Source organism: Triticum urartu, chromosome 1A (assembly GCF_056163025.1).
Source record: "Triticum urartu cultivar PI428250 chromosome 1A, HENAU_Tu73, whole genome shotgun sequence".
NCBI classification, from domain to species: Eukaryota; Viridiplantae; Streptophyta; class Magnoliopsida; order Poales; family Poaceae; genus Triticum; species Triticum urartu.
Genome location: NC_141873.1, coordinates 199145112 through 199169263, shown reverse-complemented (window position 1 = coordinate 199169263; position 24152 = coordinate 199145112). Strand labels below are relative to the sequence as shown.

General features: G+C 49.4%; 1 long non-coding RNA gene and 1 other non-coding gene across 3 annotated transcripts; both read left to right on the top strand.

The window, feature by feature from the left end:
* The first annotated feature begins 11252 nt into the window (after positions 1–11252).
* On the top strand, positions 11253–11964 carry LOC125532805 (uncharacterized). The gene is made up of 2 exons (XR_015609239.1): positions 11253–11410; positions 11486–11964. It is a non-coding gene; the product is annotated as an uncharacterized LOC125532805 (transcript).
* Positions 11965–18548: 6584 nt separating this feature from the next.
* LOC147990589 (uncharacterized) lies at positions 18549–21819 on the top strand. Of its 2 annotated transcripts, XR_015599985.1 has the most exons (3): positions 18549–19067; positions 19143–19433; positions 21530–21819. It is a non-coding gene; the product is annotated as an uncharacterized LOC147990589 (long non-coding RNA). The 2 variants fall into 2 exon arrangements; XR_015599984.1 differs by lacking the exon at positions 21530–21819 and having other exon boundaries at positions 19143–20663.
* The last annotated feature ends 2333 nt before the right edge of the window (positions 21820–24152 follow it).

The following is a 24152-nucleotide window of genomic DNA, read 5'->3' as shown; positions in this document are numbered from 1 at the left end:
TGAACGCACCGAAGAACAAGGTCGCCTTCCTCAAAGCTTCGGGAATGAACCTTGCGGCTATGGTAGCGGCGCAAGGCTTGCTGGTAGCGCGCTGCTCTCACAGCCGCCCGAAGACGATCTTCCTCAAGGAGCGTTGCGTCATCTTGCCGCAATTGCTCTTGCTCAAGCTCGTCATAAGCGAGTACTCAAGGTGACCCGTATATGAGTTCCGTGGGGAGAACTGCTTCTGCCCCATATACCAGGGCAAAGGGTGTCTGGCTGGTGGCTCGATTTGGTGTCGTTCTGATTGACCAAAGAACCGCCGGCAATTCATCAATCCAGCGCCTTCCACTCTTGTGTAGTCTGTCAAAGGTCTTTGTCCTCAGGCCTCGCAGTACTTCAGCATTTGCCCTCTCATCTTGACCATTGCTTCATGGGTGAGCAACGGAAGCGAAACAGACCTTGCTGCCGAGGTCTTGAATATATTGCATGAAGGTGTGGCTTGTGAACTGCGTGCCGTTGTCGGTGATAACCCTATTGGGTACACCAAAACGGCACACCAGTCCTATGAAGAACTTGACGGCTGACTGTGCTGTGACCTTCCTCACTGCTTCCACTTCTCGCCACTTTGTGAACTTGTCGATTGCAACGTACAAGTACTCAAAGCCCCCGACAGCGCGGGGGAAAGGGCCCAGTTTGTCGAGCCCCCAGACTGAGAAAGGCTGGGAGAGAGGAATGGTTTGAAGGGCTTGAGCTGGCTGATGAAGCTTCTTTGAATGGAACTGACATGCTTCACACTTGGTGACTAGTGTGGTCGCATCCTAGAGGGCGGTGGGCCAGAAGAAGCCTTGCCGAAACGCTTTGCCGGCAAGGGCCCTTAACCCGATGTGGGATCCACATATGCCTCCATGTATCTCCGCCAACAGCCCCAGTCCTTCCTCTCGAGGGATACACTTCAATTTCACGCCGTTCGGCCTCTTTCTGTACAGGACGTCATCGACGAACTGGTACATAGTAGAGCGACGGGCTAATTTTTCCACTTCTTCCTGCTCCTCAGGAAGTTCCCCTGTTTGGAGGAATCGGACGGTATGCTGTGCCCACGCTGGAGCCTGGGGCTCGACGGCGAGGACTAAAGGCATTTCCTCCGCTATCGGAGCGGCTGTCTCCATGGCAAGAGCTTGACGCTCTGTCAGAGCTAGCCGTCCCGTGGCGGGCTCAGTGTCTTCGGCAACATCCTTGCCGGCGGCTTCGGGGAGCTCGGCGGGAAAGTACTTGCAGGGCCCTGATTTTCTCCTCTTGTTCTGCTCTGTTGATGGATCAACGGATGGTTGAGTTAGCCGAAGCAGAAAGGTACCTGGTTCCACAGGTAGCTTGAGGGCAGCACATTTTGACAGGTAATCGGCGATATCATTCTCCGCTCGGGGAACATATTCTGCCTGTATACTGTCAAAACGCTCTTCCAGCTTTCTCACTTCATTGACGTAGGCCTTCATCAACGGGCTCTGGTAATCCTTGTTGACTTGCTTTATGACAAGTTGCGAGTCGCCTCTGACGACGAGTTTCTTGATTCCGAGGTCCGCCGCGATCCTAAGACCGTCAAGCAGCCCTTCGTACTCAGCCGTATTGTTTGTTGACACTTCCCTGGGGAAGTGCATCTGGATCACGTACTTGAGGTGCTCTCCGGTGGGCGCGACAAGCAGTACGCCAGCCCTGGCACCCTGTAAGGAGAAAGCTCCATCAAAGTACGTGATCCAGTCGCAACTTGCCTCCTTGCCGGGGAGAGCAGTCTCTTGGGTTTCTTCGTCAGGCGTCGCGGTCCATTCTGCAACGAACTCCGCCAGGACTCGGCTTTGAATCGTCGAGGTACTCTCAAACTTGAGGCCAAAGCTGGACAGTTCCAGTGCCCACTCTACGATCCTTCCCGTTGTGTCTAGATTGTGCAATATCCGTTGCAAAGGGAGGCAAGTGACGACAGTGATTTCGTGTGCCTGGAAGTAGTGACGCAGCTTCCTCGAGGCCATAAGAAGGCCGAAGAGCAGGTTCTGCACACCGGAGTACCTCGATCTAGCCCCCTGCAGGAGGGAACTAACAAACTAGACCGGGTGCTGCATCATTTTCTTCTTCGGCGACACTTCAATTGGCTGCGTCGTCTCGGCATCGGTGGCATCGGGCTCCGTCGCTGCTATTACCTCATCATCAATTTCTCTCTGCACCACTAGTGCGATGCTGACCACCTGGTTCGTTACCGCTAGGTATAGTAGCAATGATTCTTGTGGCCTAGGCGCAACTAGTATTGGCGCAGAGGACAGGTACCTCTTCAAATCTTGCAATGCTGCTTCGGCTTCTGGCGTCCACTCCATCGGGCCCGCCTTTTTCAAAATCTTAAAAAAAGGAAGGGTGCGCTCGGTGGACTTGGAAATGAACCTGCTCATGGCGGCAACGCAACCAGCAAGCCGACGCACATCATTGACTCGCTTGGGCGCTTCAATCTGCTCTATAGCTTTGATCTTGTCCGGATTGGCCTCTATCCCACGCTGTGACACAAAGAACCCGAGAAGCTTGCCAGACGGGACGCCGAAGACGCACTTCTCAGGGTTCAGCTTGAGATTGATCTTGCGTAGGTTTCCAAATGTTTCTTATAAATCTGATATGAGGGTTGCCCTGTTCTTGGTTTTGACCACTATATCATCCATATAATCTTCCATATTTCTATGGAGCTGGGGTTCAAAACCAATCTGGACCGCCCTTGCAAACGTTGAACCGGCACTCTTCAACCCGAAAGGCATCTGTATAAAGCAATACGTACCACATGGGGTGATGAATGCCGTTTTCTCTTCATCTTCCCTTGTCATGAAGATCTGGTGGTAGCCGGAGTAGGCATCGAGGAATGACAACAGATCACACCCAGCTGTGGAGTCAACAATCTGGTCGATGCGCGGCAACGGGAAGGGGTCTTTGGGACAAGCCTTATTAATATCTGTGTAATCAACACACAGCCTCCACTTCCCATTTGCCTTGCGCACTACCACCGGATTGGCCAACCACGTTGGATGGAGCACTCCTCTTACCAAACCCGCTGCTTCCAGTTTCCGGATCTCCTCTGTGATGAAATCTTGTCGTTCCAAAGCTTGCTTTCTGACCTTCTGCTTGACGGGCCGCGCATGAGGACAGACAACAAGGTGGTGCTCAATCACCTCCCTGGGAACGCCGGGGATGTCGGATGCTTGCCATGCAAACACATCGACATTCGCCCGCAGGAAGGTGACGAGCGCGCCTTCCTATTTGTCGTCAAGGGTGGAGCTTATGGTAAAAGCTCCTCCCGTGCTGTCCTCCTTGACAGAAACCTTCTTGGTTCCCGGCGGTGTGGCCCTAGACTTCTTGTTTTTGTCGGCGGAGCTCTCTGGCACGTCCTCGATGGGAGCGCTACACTCCGAAGAGGTGCGCTTGCCGGAGTGGGTGCCTGAGGTCTCACCGGTCTTCTTCTTTTGCCTTCCCGGGGCTCCAGCGGCAGGAGCAAGCGCCTTAGCAGTGGCGACTGCTGCAACTGCTTGTTGGTAGAGTTGGTCAGCGCAAATTAGCGCATCCTTCTTGTCTGATGGGACGGTGATGATCGTCACAGGCCCCGGCATCTTCAGGGTGTTGTAGGCGTAATGTGACGCCGCCATGAACTTGGCCAGCGCTGGGCGGCCAAGGATCCCGTTGTAAGGCAAGGGGATCTTGGCAATGTCGAACACAATCCTTTCTATCCTGTAGTTCAGATCACTCCCAAAAGTCACGGGCAACGTGACCTTTCCCTTTGGTTGACTTCTTCCCGGGTTGACCCCCTGAAACGTGCCCATCTCTTCGAGGTCTTCATCAGGAATACGCAATTTCTCGATCACGGCAGGCGAGATTAAGTTTAGACCGGCCCCGCCATCGACTAGCATCTTTGTCACCTTGAGGTTGCGTATTGTTGGTGAAACCAACAATGGCAAGCACCCGACTGCAGTAGTGCGATCAGGGTGATCCTCAGTGTCAAAAATGATAGGTGTGCTGGACCACTTCAGCGGTCTTTGGGCATCAAACGACGGTTCCACCGCTGTAATCTCACGCGCCCACTGTTTAAGCTGGCGGTGAGAGGTATGCAGCGAGGCGCTGCCATCGACGCACATGGCCTCGGTAGCTTTCTGAAATTCTTGGTCACGAGACTCATCGTCCTCTTCGTGATCATCGTCTTCTGGCTTTTTGTCACGGCCCCGGGCGGGCCTCTCCTGCTGTTTATCTTTACCGCGACGGCCCGCCTGGCCGTCACGCTTCTTGCCGGACCCCTCAGCACCGTCCTGGCCTTTCTCCTTGTCCCGCCTCTCATATTCAGCCCTCTGCTTCTCAGCAAGGAGCTGAACCTGTCGGCAGTTCTGGAGATCATGGCCTTTGGTACGATGGATCTTGCAGTATTGCTTGTCGGAGTTTCCTGGCTTCTCGGCTGCCGCCAAGGCCCGGCAGGCGACACATCCGGCAATTTCCTTGCCGGGGTCATCTGCCTTGGTTTTCTTGGCGAAGCCGGCGTCGTCAGATCCCTCGACGGCAAGCACAGCTTTACCTTTGCGCTTCCTGTTGCGGCGCCGGCCTTTCTTCACCGGGGCGGCAGTATCCTCATCTGAGGAGTTGGTTTCCACGCCGGCATCTTTGCCAGGTACTTCCTTCCCTCTTCAGCTCGGGCACATCTGTCAGCAAGAACATAGAGTTCTGCCACATCTTTCACCTTGTTCATTGCCAGTTCTTCGCGCATCTTGCGGTTACGCACGTTTTGAAGGAACGCGCTGATGATGGCGGCAGGGTGAACATCAGGGATATTGTACTGTACCCTGATGAACCTCTGTATATACTTGCGCAGACTCTCGCCTCCCTTCTGGGGAAAGACATGCAGGTCGCTTGCTTGGCCATGGGCTTGGTGACCTCCAGTAAAGGCGCCCACAAACTCATGGCACAAATCCGACCAGGAGGAAATAGAGTCTACCGGCAAGTGCATCAACCACGACATGGCGTTGGGTTTAAGAGCTAATGGAAAGTAATTCGCAAGCACCTTATCGTCGCGGGCTCCGGCGGCTTGCATCGCGATGGTGTAGATGCTGAGGAACTCAGATGGGTGAGTCTTGCCGTTGTACTTTTCGCCAACGTCAGGTTTGAAGGTGCGGTGAGTGGGCCACTGGAACTGCCGCAGCTCACGGGTAAAAGCCGGACAGCCTACCTCGTAAGGTAGGCCTCCAGGGCTCTCCGGGGCCGGGTGGTTCACAGCAGGCCCTGCTCGCCTGTCTGACTAGTGGCGCGCTCCGCGCCGGCGCTCGATAGTGGTTCGAGCGTCTTCATGGGCTCGTTCCCGAAGAACTTGGCGCTGGTCACAGTGGGTCCGCGGGTCAGACGATGCTATGGAGATGTCGTTGCCCGTGACATCGCGACGAGCCGGCGTCCGCGGTACCGGATGGGGAAGAGGTGAATGCATCGTGGTTGCGGCGCCGCCGGCTTTTCCGCCACTGGTCCGCGGGACTCCATCGGAGCGTCGACCCGGGGGCCCCACCGGACTTGGTTCGTCTTTGTTAGCCACCGCAACAAGGCTTCGGATAGTGGCTCTCCATTCGTCGAGTTTCCCCGTAGTGGGAGGAAAGTCGAGGAGCAACTGCGCGCGCGCCAGGGCCTCTGCTGGCGTCGGTGGCGGTGAAACCTGCACGGATCGCGACGCGCTTCGACTTCTGACCATGTCAAAAGGAGCTCTATCACGACCCCGTGGTCGCATGCCGTTTTCACCAGCGCCTCGGCGAGTGGGCAGGTCTTCTACGTCCGGGGAGTGGCGCTCGGGGCTCTTCCCGCGGCGATGCCCGGGATCTTCGGCGTGATTACGTCGTTCGTCGCGCGCTGCCTAGGAGGAGCGCGCTGTTGGCGCCGGTGTGGGAGTCTTGGAGGCCCTTGCGTCGCCTTCGGGCGGGGCGGCGATGACCTTGGAAGGCCCCACTCCACCCGCGAATGGCTTGGCTCCGCCTTTGGATTTGGCGACAAGTGGCCCGTTACCAGGCGCACAAACATCACCGCCTCCCAAACTCCGACTGCTGGGATGATGTTGGTGTTCGCGAGCAGCGCCCCGGGTCCTTTCTGCGACCGGTCCGCTGCTCGCCCTCGTCGGGACGGGCTTTCCGGCTTCCGACTGGCCAACCGTCACCGTCGTCTTCTTCTTGGGCGCCATGATGATGAAGAAGCGCTGAACTAACTTCTAAAGCCGATTCTCACAACTGCTTCCCCTACCTGGCGCGCCAAAGATGTCGGTGGGAACAACACCTATGGGATCACAAGAATCCCTACTGTGGTTAGCGGGGCGCGGGGTCATGAGAAGAGCGGATCTAACAGGTAGCACACAGTTTGTTTATACAGGTTCGGGCTGCGAGGATGCGTAAAACCCTACTCCTGCTTTGGTGGATGTATATTCTTGTTCTTGAACTAGCTATGGGGCGTTAGGAGCTCCAAAAAGCCGAATCCCTCCTCTGGTCGCCTCGGGCCTCCTTTTATAGAAAAAGGGGTTGCCATAGTGGCACACATGAGGTGGAAAGGGTACAGTGCTGCGAGGTTATCCCTCGCATCACATGACAAGGCGCATTTAATGCGTCTTGCTTAGGTGTCCTTGCTTTATCGGGGACGGGGGAGAAACTTGTCTTGTCCGTCACCGCTCCTTCTTGTGTCGACACGCGCCCTGGCCAGCGACGCCTGCGATGCCACGTAGGTAGGCAGGCAGCTGAGGTGGCGCAGTGATGGGTCTTCACGAAGATCTGCATGCCGCCACGCGGGTGCCTGCCCAGCTGGTTGGGTCAGCAGCTGCACGCATGCGGTGGTGGAGGTTTAGTCGGCGTGGGCCTGATGGTGGCCCTGTGGGTGTCCTCGGCAAGGGCCTTGCCGGGGCCCCGGCAAGGGTCTTGCCGAGGCGCCTGCTGTCATCCCCGGCAAGGCGCTTGCCGGGGGCCTTGTGGTCTTCCTCGGCTAGGATCCCGCCAAGGGTTGTCGTCTTCTATAGTGTGTATCTGATCTTGAATGTCTTCACAAAGATCCGCATGCCGCTACGGGGATGTCTCCCGAATCCTTGCCCTTTGGGGGAAGTGGACTCAAGGGTGATTTTCTCCGTAGGTGTGGGGAGAGTCGCCGCGGAAAGGGTCTTGCCGGGGTTGCTAAAACTTTCTCCCGGCAAGGATCTTGCCGGGGGAGTCCGCTTCGTCCCCTTTGCTCCTCGTGGTCTTGGCCTTGGCGTCGTTCTAGTTCTCTTGAGCTTCGGTCTTACCCTGGCTCACCTCCCTTGCCTTGCTTGGTGTGATGGTATCCGCGGCTCAGACTGCCCGTGCACAGTTATAATGGTACAAAAAGTGTACCCCTCTTTTTGTACACCGACACCCAATATTGCCTAAAACAGTAGATAATATAGCATGGAGCAGTCAAAAATTATAGATACGTTGGAGACATATCAGTTCCCATTGAGGATAAAAAGATGGGGTTTATGTCATATTGCTTGAGTTTATCCCTCTACATCATGTCATCTTACGTAATGCGTTACTCTGTTCTTATGAACTTAATACTCTAGATGCATGCTGGATAGCAGTCAATGTGTGGAGTAACAGTAGTAGTTGCATGCAGGAGTCGGTCTACTTGTCACAGACGTGATGCCTATATTCATGATCATGCCCAGATATTCTCATAACTATGCTCAATTCTATCAATTGCTCGACAGTAATTCGTTCACCCACCGTAATACTTATGCTATCTTGAGAGAAGCCACTAGTGAAACCTATGGCCCCCAGGTCTATTCTCCATCATATAAGTTTCCAATCTATTTTACTTTGCAATTTTACTTTCAATCTATATCATAAAAATACCAAAAATATTTATCTTATCATTATCATATCTATTAGATCTCACTCTTGTAAGTGACCGTGAAGGGATTGACAACCCCTTTATCGCGCTAGTTGCGAGGTTCTTATTTTCTTGTGTAAGTACGAGTGACTTGCGTGTGGCCTCCTACTAGATTGATACCTTGGTTCTCAAAAACTGAGGGAAATACTTATGCTACTTTGCTACATCACCCTTTCCTCTTCAAGGGAAAACCAACGCAGTGCTCAAGAGGCAGCACACCCAACCTGAGTCTCGATGTTTGTGCACACCGCTTTTGTGTTCTGAAGTATGCTGCTGAGCTAGGATTTGATCCTCAGGCCGATTTTGCAAATTGACCTAAGTCTCAGGGGCTACTCGGATCAGCGGTCTTATGTCATCCATCAGGTGCATCTTGGTTTTTAGACCGACACACACCTTGAGGGCTACTGACTATACATCTCGCCAGAGAATAAATCACACACTTCGGAAGTAGCCTGGCATAGAACTCGGATGTGAGTGGCTGGCTTCACCGAGGATGTTTTTGGCATTAAGCTCAGCTAAACTCCTCCGAACTTTTCAGGACCAAGGTAATCTATGACACCTCGGATGCCGAACAACATTGGACTTCGGTTATAAAAATACACCTCAGATACAGTCCGACGTTGGAGCCCGGATACAGTTCGGCATTGGTGCTCGATTGCAAAAGATACCTTGGAAGCAGTCCAGCATAAAGCTCGGTTGCAAGTGGCCGGCTGCATAGAGGGCATCTTCGACATTCGTCTCGGTTCTACCCTTTAAAATTTTTCAAGACCGAGGTAATCTATGGCACTTCGGATACATTCCGGCGATTAGAGCTCGAATACATTCCGTCGTTGGAGCTCGGAAGCGATCCGGCGTTGGTGCTCGGCTGCAAAAGATATCTCGGTTGCAGTATGGTGTTGGAGCTCAGATGCAAGACCGGTTCAGGGGGCTACTGACGGTGTCCTCGACTAGGGGTACTCACCACGTCGTCTCCTGACCAGTGGGTCGAGCCGAGGACCCCTATGGCGGTTCACTATTGGGCCAGTTCGGACAGCCCATGCCGCATACAAGGGAGATCCCACAAGACTTGGCGCCCAAGACGAGGACTCTCCTAAACCCTAGGCCTCTGGTGTGTTATATAAACCGGGGCCAGGCTAGTCAATAGACATCTCATATTCATTACTACAATCTCGTGGTAGATACATGTACTCTGTACTACACCCCATATGAATACAAACAAAAGCAGGACATAGGGTTTTACCTCCATCAAGAGGGCCCGAACCTAGGTAAAATACCGTGTCCATGTTACCATCGCTCCAAGATGCCTAGCTTAGGACCCCTACTATGAGATACGCCGGATATAGAACCGACAGAAGGCACTCCTCCACTCGTCAACGTCGATCTCCTCATCCTCAGGGCCCACCTCGACGCCCTCCATGATGCCGTCGCTGCTGCCTTCGACCTCATCATCAGTGGAGAGCGCGATAACCTCACGGCCCTCCACGCTGTCGTCCTCGCCGCCTTCGACCTCGTCATCAGAGGAGAGCGCGATAACCTCGCCGCCCTCCGCGCGGGCAAAGATCGCTCGCTCCACCTCCACGAGCTCCGAGTGCTGTCGGCGGAGCTCTTCCATGTAGGCCTCGTCGGCGGCCTCGGCCTCGAGGCACTACCACGCCTTGCGGTCCTCCCATGCCATAGCCGAGCTCACCACCCCTGGCTTCGGCAGAACGAGGTCGACCAGATGTGTGCCAAAGGGGAAATTGAGCCTAGATGCCGCGCCGTGGTAGCGGACCTACCAGCGTCGTACTCCATGGCCGCGGGCTCGGCCGTGTGGAAGCTATCGAGCTACCGGTGGGTGTGGGTCTCCCGATCTATAATCTCGGCGATCCATGTCCCCCACTGCCACTGCCGAACCTCGAGGTAGGACCTCATCGGCTGCCGGGTCCGAGGGAGGATGGGCAAGTCCTTGAACTGGCGTAGGGGCGCGGCGGCTGGCGGATTGGTGGACCTGCGACGGTGGATCGAGCCCGCAGAGGACAACAGGGACACCTCGCCAGCGTCGGGTGAAAAGGCCACAATGTACCTCTTTTTGGTCATTGGCTCCTCAAGCTCCCCGACACACATGCAGAGGTTGAGGATGGAGGCGCAGGCGATGGCGGAGACCTACTAATGGTTTTGAGGGTGGTGTGTGTCTGTGTGAGCGAAGGTTTTGGGGGGTGTGTGGTGTGTGTGGAGGGGGCGGGGGAGCAAGGTGGTGTAACGCCCCGAGACCGATGTGCCAGGTGTCGTCCAGTTATTCGCTGTCGTTGCCATGTCATTCGCTTGCGTGTTGCATCTTGTCATGTCATCATGTGCATTGCATCATCATGTTTTCAAAACTTGCATCCCTCCCGGTCTCCTCGTTCCGTCCATTGTCCGTTCTGAGCCCAGACACAATTGCACGCGCCCGCGGCATGTCCGAAATAGTATTTTATAAGCGGCCAGAAAAATGTTCTCGGAATGGGATGGGAGTTGACGTGTGGTCTTATTATAGTGTAGATAGACTGCCTGTCAAGTTTCATCAAATTCGGAGATCGTTTGATGCCCCAACCGTTAACTATAGCGACAATATAGTCGGTCAAATCGTCGGACGTTTTCGGTATCCGGAAACCGTGCCGGGCTGCATCTCTCCCCTCTTCTCTCGGACCAACCCACTCTCCACAGTCCACCTAGGCCCAGCCTACCCCTCCTTGCGCAGTGCATCGAACCCCCTCGCACGCGCGTTCGAAAAGCTGTCCCGAACCTGACCCGGACTGTCGCCACAGTTGTGTCCGGATCATCCCCAAACATCTACAAAACATCATCGGTTTCTCATTGGACTCTCCTAAGCTATTTATCCTCGACCGTCCAATTTTAATCGGAGGGAAGAGTTAGCCCCTAACCTAAAACTCATCTGATATAAATATCAGATCCAACCCTAAAATCTAGGGAGACGTCCCATCCATTCCATCACCGCGCCGCCACTCCACCCGGTCTCTCCTTCCACCTCGGGATCTTCCCAGATCCAAATACTCCCCTCCTCAATTTCAACCACAGCCGCCCCCGCTCCTCCTCAATTTCCATGCCCAACCAACTAGTGCCTCCCCTGGATCCCGTCGCCCACCCAACCAGCGCAGCCGGAGCAGCAGCTCCCAGTCGCCGGAGATGAGTGCCCCGACAGCCCTGCTCCTTTTCCCCTCTTGCTTCCGTACCTCCCGTTCTCACGATCTTCCCCTCCCTCTATCTGTTTTCGCTCACAGGAGACAACCATGGGCGCTGTGTTCGCAAGCAGCAGCTGCCGTCGTCTTCCCCCGCCTCGCCTGTGACCTCCTCTGCATCGGTTCCGGCCCCGACGACTGATCCCCTTGCCTCCTCGTTCCAGTGCGTGCAGCAGCTGAGCAAGGGACCTCGCGCCCGATCCTTCCCCTCGTCCAGGAGGTAGGAGCCCGAGCTCCTCGACCCCTACTCGCCGGCCAAGTCCTCGCAAGCCACCACCCTCGCCGGCGAACCCCAGGCAGGAGCCCCGTCGCCCTCTCCCTCCTCCCTGACCTGCCCCTCTCCTCCCTGCTTCATCCTCTCTCTCCCGCAGGTCGTCGTCGTCGGTGGAGATCCGCGCCTCCCTGCCGTCTCGCCTCGCCATCGACCGGATCTGGCGCCCCGAGGCCGGATCCGCCGCCCAGCAACCCGTTCCAGTCCTCGCGAGCGCCATTGGAACCTCCCTCGCCGGAGCTTTGCTACGCCGTCGCCATGGTCCTCTGCTCGTGCAGGCGCGAGACGAGGACGACGTCCAGGCCGCCCCCTCGCCCTGGTGGGCCTCGCTCAGCCTCAGGCCTAGCCCAACTTCTGTTGCGGCCTCCTCACCGACTGGGCTTGGCCCAATGTGAGCAACCCTTGCCAGATCCAGATTCAGCCCGTTGATGTTTTTTTTCAGGATCTGTGAATTTGTCTAATTTTCCAGAGATGACAGATTTGCAGAAAAACCCCCCTAGTTTCATGCATTTAATAACTTCACAACCGTGCATCGGATCTAAATAAATTATATATGAAACTTGCTCAGAATTTTGTCTAGTTTAATAATATGTCACTTTCATCCATGTTTAAAATGTCTAAAATGATGTTTGTTTAAATTTGCTCCTATGCCATGCTAAAATGATTTAATTCATAACTAAATAACCGTAACTCAGAATTAAATAATCTTTATATGTAAATGGGGTAGAAAAATGCCTAGTTTATCATGGTGACCTTACTTTGCATGTTTAACAACTTTAAAATTATGTTTAGGGCAGAACAGTACCAAACCTAAAATATGCATATGGGGATTTACCGGAATTGTTGTTTGTTGTTTCCGGCCTCATTTAAACTTGCCTAAATAGTTAGTTTACTTTGCTTCACCCTCTTGCCATGTTTAACAACATTTAATATTTTTGGGTACATAAACGGGATCAAACTAAATAACTTATGTGGTGTTTCGTCAATATGCAACTCGTTGCATATTGAGCTCCATTTAATTTGTAGGATTGCTTGTGCACTTTGCCATGCCATGCATATTTAAACCGGACATGCATCATACTTGTTTGTGCACCATGCCATGTTTATGTGATGGTTGTTTACTAGGTTGTTTGCTCTTTTCCGGTGTTGCTTCTTCGGGTTGGTTCCGGTTACGTCGCGTTTGTGAGGACCCATTCGACTACGTCCATTTGTCTTCTTCATGGACTCGTTCTTCTTCCTTGCGGGATTTCATGCAAGATGACCATACCCTCAAAATCACTTCTATCTTTGCTTGCTTAGTTGCTCGCTCTTTTGCTATGCCTATGCTGCGATACCTACCACTTGCTTATCATGCCTCCCATATTGTTGAACCAAGCCTCTAACCCACCTTGCCCTAGCAAACCGTTGTTTGGCTATGTTACCGCTTTGCTCAGCCCCTCTTATAGCGTTGTTAGTTGCAGGTGAAGATTGAAGTTCGTTCCTTGTTGGAACATGGCAATGTTGTTCCTTGTTGGAACATGTTTACTTGTTTGGATATCACAATATATCTTATTTAATTAATGCATCTATATACTTGGTAAAGGGTGGAAGGCTCGGCCTTATGCCTGGTGTTTGGTTCCACTCTTGCCGCCCTAGTTTCCGTCATATCGGTGTTATGTTCCCGGATTTTGCGTTCCTTACACAGTTGGGTTATAATGGGAACACCTTGACAGTTTGCTTTGAATAAAACTACTCCAGCAAGGCCCAACCTTGGTTTTACCATTCGCCTCCTAGCCTTTTCCCCTTGGGAGTCGCGCATCCCGAGGGTCATCTTTATTTTAACCCCCCGGGCCAGTGCTTGTCTAAGTGTTGGTCCAAACTAGAGCCACTTGCGGCGCCACCTCGGGGAAACTTGAGGGCTGGTTTTAGCTGTACGTAGTGTTCATCCGGTGTTGCCCTGAGAACGAGATATGTGCAGCTCCTATCAGGATGTCGGCGCATCGGGCGGTCTTGCTGGACTTGTTTTACCATTGTCGAGGATGTCTTGTTGTACCGGGATACCGAGTCTGATCGGAACGTCTCGGGAGGAGGTCTATTCCTTCGTTGACCGTGAGAGCTTGTCATGGGCTAAGTTGGGACACCCCTGCAGGGATTTGAACTTTCGAAAGCCGTGCCCGCGGTTATGGGCAGATGGGAATTTGTTAACGTCTGGTTGTAGAAAACCTGAATTTGACCTTAATTAAAATACATCAACAGCGTGTGTTACCGTGATGGTCTCTTTCCGGCGGAGTCCGGGAAGTGAACACGGTGTTGGAGTTATGCTTGACGTAGGTTGTTATAGGATCACTTCTTGATCATACTTTTATCGACCGTGCTTTACCTTCTCTTCTCGCTCTCATTTGCGTATGATAGCCACCATATATGCTAGTCACTTGCTGCAGCTCCACCTCATACCTTTATCTTACCCATAAGCTTAAATAGTGTTGATCGCGAGGGTGCGAGATTGCTGAGTCCCTGTGGCTCACAGATACTTCCAAAACCAGCTTGCAGGTGCCGATGAGTCCGTGCAGATGACGCAACCAAGCTCAGGAGGGGCTCGATGAAGATCTTGTCCTTTGTTTGTTTCGTTTTAGTTGATCAGTAGTGGAGCCCAGTTGGGGTCGATCGGGGACCTTGTCGCATTTGGGGTTCTTCTTTTATTTTGGTTCCGTAGTCAGAGCATGAGTGTATTTGGATGATGTAATGTTTATTCATGTAATTGGGTGAAGTGGCGATTGTAAGCCAACTATGTATCTTTTTCCCCTATTGTATTACATGGGTTGTGTGAAGATTACCTCACTTGCGACATATGCCTTCAATGCGATTATGTCTCTAAGTCATGCCTCGACACGTGGGAGCTATAGTCGCATCGAGGGTGTTACAAGTTGGTATCAGAGCCTTCCCCGACCTTAGGAGGCCCATTGCTTGATCATTTTTAGCGGCCGAGTTGTTGTGTCTAGAAAAATGTTTTGAGTCATTTAGGAATTATATATCGGAGAGTTAGGAATTCTTTTTACTTCCCAGTCTCCTCATCGCTCTGGTAAGGCATCCTAACGTAGAGTTTTGACTCTTCTCTTCTCAAATTTCACTAAATTCTTTTAGGATCACGCGGGTATCTTGGAATCGTTCCGATGGTTTTATGATGAGAACATTGTCTTGGTGCCTCCTGTTAGGGGTTTAGTGGAAGTGTCCGAGGGAGTTGAGCTCTGAGGTGTTGTCGTCATAATTTTATCGTTGCAATTCTGGAATACCTGAGTTTTAGCACGCCGACATCGAAAATCTCTTTTATGCAGTTTGTTGGTGAGATAACCTCGACGCCACCCAGTACTGGGGCGGGTGTTCGGGAGTATTGCCATAACTTGTATAACGGATGCTTTTTGAAGGTTGAGGTAGATGATTTCCGAAGGTTTCTTGGTTATGTTTTGAAGGATGGATACAGCTGGATGTAGGATTTGCTAGTTTTGGGTGAGATATTATGCTTCCCCTGTATCCCCAACACCTGATTGCATAATCGGGATAAATTCGGGAGTTTATGAGTGGGAATTCAAGTAGCTCTTAGGATATCTTTCCGACAAATGTATGATATGAAATTGGGGTTCGATGTCTAGTGGTCCGCCTATCCACGGTCGGTTTTACAGTGGTCTCGTTGTGTCTTAAAGAGTCCTTGGCTATGCCGACTCGGGGACGCTTCGTATGTCATGTGCACTGCCTTGTACATGATGGTGCTGTACGATCGAGCCCGTGTACGCCCCACCATGAAAACTTCGGACGAAATCTCTATCATATGTTTGTTCTGGCTTATTCTGCAAGCCAACCCTTTGCTTTGTTTTGAGTTGTGGTATTCGAGTTGCTTCGAAGTCAAATGTTGATTCCATACCTTTTCCAAATGTTGTTCTCATATTCCTATGTGAATACCAAACCCCTTCATATTAATCGAGATTGTCTTTCCAATCCTTTTCAACCGACGTGTTTTCTCTTCAAGTGGACCCAATCATTTCAACTTCTGCTAGATCAAGTATCAGTTCTTCTCAACGTTGTTCGTGTCATCCATCTCCAAGTTGCCTTTGTTTTTCCCGCCCTCCCTCCCTTGTTTTCTTTAAGGACTCAGATTTCTTTATCGTGTATCCATCTTATTGATGTGAAGTCTCTCCATTCTTTTCTGTGAATATTCTTATCCGGTGATTCTCATGAAGATTCTAATGGAGCTTCAAGCTCATCATTCGCCGTTCTTTTTCTTCTCCGGTGGATTCTAGTCAAACTTTGTTGATCATATCTTTTCCTCGTTTCAATACCTTATCATACCGGTGCACCTCATAATAATTCACTTCTCGCTATTCAATTGTTCCGGAGTGCTCAAGATATCTCAGAAGATTCGTTTCCATTCTTAATCCTTTCAAGCTCTTTCGAGTTTGTTATCTCAGTCAAGCCATTTAATTCAATCGGTGCATTCTCTCTTTTAAATTCCTCAACAGTATTTCTTTTGAGTGGGCCCTAACCCACAGTTTTTTCCCAGGATCTTACCTGACTCTTCTTAATTTCCCGGAGCTATCCTAAAATCTTTTCAAAGTTTGACGTAAGAATGAATTGTCATTAGTCAAATGTCTTTCTGCAAGATCTTTCAAATTCTTTTCATCGTTGGTTCAACCTTTCTAATTTTTCATTCTGTAGTGCCTCAACAATTCATGGTGGTGTTTCTCGAAGGCATTCTCAGATTTTGATGACCGAAGAAGAGTTTTCCCTCCATATCTTATCTGTTCTCTTAAAGATTCATGGTGCTAGCTTGTTGCCATCCTCTCATAATTGTTTAGATTGTGAGTATTCTTTTCACCGATCCGGAGCATTTCATGAGTTGTTTCCATTTCTTTACTCCGAAGGCCATTGTTCTCCAAATCTTACCGGTGCATCGTTCAAGTGATCTCTAATCAGTTCATGATCCCTTCGTTCTCATGTATCTAGATTGTCTCAAGTATCTCCCTTCATTCAATTATTCCCGGTGTTTCTTTATCTTCTCTTCATTCATTTTCAATTCTTACGGTGGTTCATTCAACATTTCTCTTCCTTTGTTTATCATATCAATTCATTCGTTCTTTCCAATCCTACCGGTGGATCATTAAAGACCTCTTCAAGTTTGCGCAATATCTATCTTAATCTTTTCTATGAGAATAAGTAATATGTCGAATCCATTGATTGTCATCAATTTAATTGGTGAAGGATAAGCATAATGTAATTCTTATTCTTGTTTCATCGAGTTTGTTCAATTCCTGTTTTTCCGGAGTGACTCATCATACTTATTCTTGGTTTCAATAGCTCATCTTTCTTTTCCGGAGTTCCAACCTCTTCCAATTATATTATCACGGAGTTCTCTATCTAAATCATTGCGAGGCTTAAATCTTATTCTTTTCATCATTCAATTATTTTGGATCATTCTTTTATTACCGGAGTTCTTCTTGAAGGTTCTACATGATGGATTCATCAAGGATTTAATCCCTTCTCGGAGTGTTCATCAAGATTCTTTTCAGATGAGCTCAAGCATTCTTCATCTTGCAATCCAGAGCGCAATTCTTTCTACCGTGTTATTTGAGGTGGTGCTATGTCATTCTTGATAATTTGAATTCATGTTTCTTCGTTCACATGTTGTCATGAATGAGATATTTCAAATCCATCAATCTCGTCATTGGAGTTATCTTGGGTTATATTTCACCTAAAGCCTTCCCTAAGGATTGTTGCTATCTATGGTGTTTAGAAATGACCCAAGTTATTCATTTATCCTCCCGGTGAAATAAGTTTCTCGTCTCCTCGTTCATATCAATCCAACTCTTCTTCCCGTGAGTGGCAGGTTGTCATCTCATAATTTGAGATGTATTTCATAAGACCATATCAAGATTATTCTTTTCGTTGTTGGTTTTCAACAACTCCATTCTAGCATTTGTTGTATCCGTGCTCTCTCAAGATCTTGTTTCCCTTTGTTCCGGAGTCATTGTGATGTTGCTCTTTTCAACCCATCATCTCGTTTGTCAAAAATCATGTTCTTTTCGTGCTTATCCATTTAATCGGAGTGTCGTGTCCTCTGCTCAAGTTCTTTTCATCTTATCTAGTCTTGTATCACTTTTCAACCGGAGTGCTGTTCGAATTTGGTCTTCCTTGATCCCCTTCCTTAACCGGCGTGTTTTCAATATATATCTTCCCTTCAACCTCAAGGTTTTTCGTAATGTTCTTTGTCCCTCTTTTCTAACGGAGTGTTTTCAACTTCGTTCATCTTCGTTGTATTCTTTTCTCGATATGGCTTAACCTTATTCAAGGTTCGTGGTTTCACTCGTTTGTCAAAGAAGCAACTTAGTTTTACCTCTTCTTTTTCTCTTCTGTTTTCCCTCCGGCGCCATTCTAGATCTCGGGATGAGATCCTCTCATAGTGGCGGAGTGTTGTAACGCCCCGAGACCGATGTGCCAGGTGTCGTCCAGTTATTCGCTGTCGTTGCCATGTCATTCGCTTGCGTGTTGCATCTTGTCATGTCATCATGTGCATTGCATCATCATGTTTTCAAAACTTGCATCCCTCCCGGTCTCCTCATTCCGTCCGTTGTCCGTTCTGAGCCCAGACACACTTGCACGCGCCCGCGGCATCTCCGAAATAGTATTTTATAAGTGGCCGGAAAAATGTTCTCGGAATGGGATGAGAGTTGACGTGTGGTCTTATTATAGTGTAGATAGACCGCCTGTCAAGTTTCATCGAATTCGGAGATCGTTTGATGCCCCAACCGTTAACTATAGCGACAATATAGTCGGTCAAATCGTCGGACGTTTTCGGTATCCGGAAACCGTGCCGGGATGCATCTCTCCCCTCTTCTCTCGGACCAACCCACTCTCCACAGTCCACCTAGGCCCAGCCTACCCCTCCTTGCGCAGTGCATCGAACCCCCTCGCACGCGCGTCTGAAAAGCTGTCCCGAACCTGACCCGGACTGTCGCCACCGTTGTGTCCGGATCATCCCCAAACATCTACAAAACATCATCGGTTTCTCATTGGACTCTCCTAAGCTATTTATCCTCGACCGTCCAATTTTAATCGGAGGGAAGAGTTAGCCCCTAACCTAAAACTCATCTGATATAAATATCAGATCCAACCCTAAAATCTAGGAAGACGTCCCATCCATTCCATCACCGCGCCGCCACTCCACCCGGTCTCTCCTTCCACCTCGGGATCTTCCCAGATCCAAATCCTCCCCTCCTCAATTTCAACCACAGCCACCACCACTCCTCCTCAATTTCCACGCCCAACCAACTAGTGCCTCCCCTGGATCCCGTCGCCCACCCAACCAGCGCAGCCGGAGAAGCAGCTCCTAGTCGTCGGAGATGAGTGCCCCGAAAGCCCTGCTCCTTTTCCCCTCTTGCTTCCCTACCTCCCGTTCTCACGATCTTCCCCTCCCTCTCTCTGTTTTTGCTCACAGGAGACAACCATGGGTGCTGTGTTCGCAAGCAGCAGCTGCCATCGTCTTCCCCCGCCTCGCCTGTGACCTCGTCTGCATCGGTTCCGGCCCCGACGACTGATCCCCTTGCCTCCTCGTTGCCCGATCCTTCCCCTCGTCCAGGAGATAGGAGCCCGAGCTCCTCGATCCCTCCTCGCCGGCCAAGTCCTCGCAAGCCACCACCCTCGCCGGCGAACCCCAGGCAGGAGCCCCGTCGCCCTCTCCCTCCTCCCTGACCTGCCCCTCTCCTCCCTGCTTCATCCTCTCTCTCCCGCAGGTCGTCGTCGTCGGTGGAGATCCGCGCCTCCCTGCCGTCTCGCCTCGCCATCGACCGGATCTGGCGCCCCGAGGCCGGATCCGCCGCCCAGCAACCCGTTCCAGTCCTCGCGAGCGCCACCGGAACCTCCCTCGCCGGAGCTTTGCTACGCCGTCGCCATGGTCCTCTGCTCGTGCAGGCGCGAGACGAGGACGACGTCCAGGCCGCCCCCTCGCCCTGGTGGGCCTCGCTTAGCCTCAGGCCTAGCCCAACTTCTGTTGCGGCCTCCTCACCGACTGGGCTTGGCCCAATGTGAGCAACCCTTGCCAGATCCAGATTCAGCCCGTTGATATTTTTTTTCAGGATCTGTGAATTTGTCTAATTTTCCAGAGATGACAGATTTGCAGAAAAACCCCCCTAGTTTCATGCATTTAATAACTTCACAACCGTGCATCGGATCTAAATAAATTATATATGAAACTTGCTTAGAATTTTGTCTAGTTTAATAATATGTCACTTCCATCCATGTTTAAAATGTCTAAAATGATGTTTGTTTAAATTTGCTCCTATGCCATGCTAAAATGATTTAATTCATAACTAAATAACCGTAACTCGGAATTAAATAATCTTTATATGTAAATGGGGTAGAAAAATTCCTAGTTTATCATGGTGACCTTACTTTGCATGTTTACCAACTTTAAAATTATGTTTAGGGCAGAACAGTACCAAACCTAAAATATGCATATGGGGATTTACCGGAATTGTTGTTTGTTGTTTCCGGCCTCATTTAAACTTGCCTAAATAGTTAGTTTACTTTGCTTCACCCTCTTGCCATGTTTAACAACATTTAATATTGTTGGGTACATAAACGGGATCAAACTAAATAACTTATCGTGGTGTTTCGTCAATATGCAACTCGTTGCATATTGAGCTCCATTTAATTTGTAGGATTGCTTGTGCACTTTGCCATGCCATGCATATTTAAACCGGACATGCATCATACTTGTTTGTGCACCATGCCATGTTTATGTGATGGTTGTTTACTAGGTTGTTTGCTCTTTTCCGGTGTTGCTTCTTCGGGTTGGTTCCGGTTACGTCGCGTTTGTGAGGACCCGTTCGACTACGTCCATTTGTCTTCTTCATGGACTCGTTCTTCTTCCTTGCGGGATTTCATGCAAGATGACCATACCCTCGAAATCACTTCTATCTTTGCTTGCTTAGTTGCTCGCTCTTTTGCTATGCCTATGCTGCGATACCTACCACTTGCTTATCATGCCTCCCATATTGTTGAACCAAGCCTCTAACCCACCTTGCCCTAGCAAACCGTTGTTTGGCTATGTTACCGCTTTGCTCAGCCCCTCTTATAGCGTTATTAGTTGCAGGTGAAGATTGAAGTTCGTTCCTTGTTGGAACATGGCAATGTTGTTCCTTGTTGGAACATGTTTACTTGTTTGGATATCACAATATATCTTATTTAATTAATACATCTATATACTTGGTAAAGGGTGGAAGGCTCGGCCTTATGCCTGGTGTTTTGTTCCACTCTTGCCGTCCTAGTTTCCGGCATATTGGTGTTATGTTCCCGGATTTTGCGTTCCTTACGCGGTTGGGTTATAATGGGAACCCCTTGACTATTCGCTTTGAATAAAACTACTCCAGCAAGGCCCAACCTTGGTTTTACCATTCGCCTCCTAGCCTTTTCCCCTTAGGAGTCGCACATCCCGAGGGTCATCTTTATTTTAATCCCCCGGGCCAGTGCTTGTCTAAGTGTTGGTCCAAACTAGAGCCACTTGTGGCGCCACCTCGGGGAAACTTGAGGGCTGGTTTTAGCTGTACGGAGTGTTCATCCGGTGTTGCCCTAAGAACGAGATATGTGCAGCTCCTATCAGGATGTCGGCCCATCGGGCGGTCTTGCTGGACTTGTTTTACCATTGTCGAGGATGTCTTGTTGTACCGGGATACCGAGTCTGATCGGAACGTCTCGGGAGGAGGTCTATTCCTTCGTTGACCGTGAGAGCTTGTCATGGGCTAAGTTGGGACACCCCTGCAGGGATTTGAACTTTCAAAAGCCGTGCCCGCGGTTATGGGCAGATGGGAATTTGTTAACGTCCGGTTGTAGAAAACCTGAATTTGACCTTAATTAAAATACATCAACAGCGTGTGTTACCGTGATGGTCTCTTTCCGGCGGAGTCCGGGAAGTGAACACGGTGTTGGAGTTATGCTTGACGTAGGTTGTTATAGGATCACTTCTTGTCGCTCTCATTTGCGTATGATAGCCACCATATATGGTAGTCTCTTGCTGCAGCTCCACCTCATACCTTTACCTTACCCGTAAGCTTAAATAGTCTTGATCGCGAGGGTGCGAGATTGCTGAGTCCCTATGGCTCACAGATACTTCCAAAACCAGCTTGCAGGTGCCGATGAGTCCGTGCAGATGACGCAACCAAGCTCAGGAGGGGCTCGATGAAGATCTTGTCCTTTGTTTGTTTCGTTTTAGTTGATCAGTAGTGGAGCCCAGTTGGGGTCGATCGGGGACCTTGTCGCATTTGGGGTTCTTCTTTTATTTTGGTTCCGTAGTTGGACCATGAGTGTATTTGGATGATGTAATGTTTATTCATGTAATTGGGTGAAGTGGCGATTGTAAGCCAACTATGTATCTTTTTCCCCTATTGTATTACATGGGTTGTGTGAAGATTACCTCACTTGCGACATATGCCTTCAATGCGATTATGTCTCTAAGTCGTGCCTCGACACGTGGGAGCTATAGTCGTATCGAGGGTGTTACAGGTGGTGTTTGAGGAAATACTGCGGAAACTGAAAATTTTACTAGGCGAGAGTAAGAAGGAGGGGCTACTGAAAATTTGGATCAAGGGCGAGTAGATATTTTTGAGATTACGAGGGATGTAGAGGTGGGAGCAAAATGTCGGGGCTACTAAAAATTTGAATCGAGGGACTGAAGCAGAGCGGGAGTAACAGGCATCACAAATGGTCCGCACATACTAATCGTGTGCTATCAAACATTAAAACCTTCAAGGTGGTAGATATTTTCAGGATTACGAGGCAGTAATATTTTCGAGATTGCGAGGGATGCAGAGGCGGGAGTATTTGGGGAGCGAGCTAGTGTGCTTGACACGCCGGCTGTGGACTGTAGCCGACACACCTTCTCGAGTAAGCCATAGGCGTACTATACACTGACGGTGCTCCAGGATATTTTGTACTACATCTCACACAGTTGGTGATAATAAACTGTGTGGGATCTACTTGTTTTTTCATCTTGATTTGAATTACATAATGGGGTCACAGCAGCAATGGACGGTGTTTGAATTGCTAGACCTTTTATTTGCAGTGAACATGCAACTATATGTGTGTCGTAAAAGAATTGTAATTATTCATGGTTCGTGTGGACATTTTATACATTAAACTGGTTTTCTAGCCATTTCAGGTGCACAATTCAAAATTAAACTACATGCACATGCTCCGATGCATATAAATTGGTTGGATAAAAATCAAATGTGTGTCTTTGGGTGCATGCTTAGGTCCCATGCAAGAAATGGGAATGGATTTCAAACACCAAGGCACTTTGATTGCCGACAAAACGTTGAGATACCTAGTTTTTAAATTCTAGTAAATCCAAAACTCATCTGAAATTCATGAAACATGGCATGGTATCATGGAGCGGCATCAACATGCCATGGTAAATAATTTGTCCCATTTGGGCAGGTTTGGGTATAAGCTTCTCACAACAAGCCTGATGGTTTCGGTACGAAACATGCCACCTTTGGGGACGAAATGATATCCGTTGCCTCTTATTGCTTTCAAAAAATTTCTAGTGTCAACATAGAACAACAGGAGTGTTGTGTTAAGTTTTGGAATTTTTCAGGGTTCGTTTGGACATTTTTATACATTAACTGGGTTTTCTAGGCATTTTATGTGCATGATTAAAATTTGAAATACAAGCACATGCTCCAGTGCATATAAATTGGTTGAAAAATCAAATATGTGTCCTTGGGTGCATGCTTAGGTCCCATGCAAGAAATGGGAATGAATCTCAAACACCAGGGCACTGTTGATTGCCGACAAAACGTTGAGATGCCTGGTTTTTAAATTCTAGTAAAACTAAAACTCATCTGAAATTCACGAAACTTGGCATGGTATCATGGAGCGGCATCAACATGCCGTGGTAATTTTTTTGTCCCATATGGGGTAGGTTTCGTTATAAACTTCTCACAAACGAGAGCTTCTCACAACAGGCCTAATGGTTTTAGTACGGAATGTGCCACCTTTGGGGACGAAACAATATCCGATGCCTATTATTGCTTTCAAAATTTTTCTAGTGTCAACATAGAACAACATGAGTGTTGTGTTAAGTTATCGAATTTTTCGAGGTTCGTTTAGACATTTTTATACATTAACTGTGTTTTCTAGGCATTTTGTGTGCATAATTCAAATTTGAAATACATGCACATGCTCCATTGCATATAAATTGGTTGAAAAATCAAATCTATGTCCTTGGGTGCATGCTTAGGTCCCATGCAAGAAATGGGAATGAATTTCAAACACCAAGGCACTGTTGATTGCCGGCAAAACGTTGAGATGCCTGGTTTTTAAATTCTAGTAAATCCAAAACTCGTCTAAAATTCATGAAACTTGGCATGGTATCATGGAGCGGCATCAACATGTAGTGGTACAAATTTTGTCCAATTTGGGGCAGGTTTGGGTATAAGCTTCTCACAAACTAGAGATTCTCACAACAAGCCTGATGGTTTCGGTAGGGAACATGCCACCTTTGGGGACGAAACGATATCCATTGCCTCTTATTGCTTTCAAAAAATTTCTATTGCCAACATAGAACAACAGGAGTGTTGTGTTAAGTTTTGGAATTTTTTGGGGTCCGTTTGGACATTTTTATACATTAACTGGTTTTTCTAGGCATTTTATGTGCATAATTCAAATTTGAAATACATGCACATGCTCCTGTGCATATAAAATGGTTGAAAAATCAAATCTGAGTCCTTGGGTGCATGCTTAGG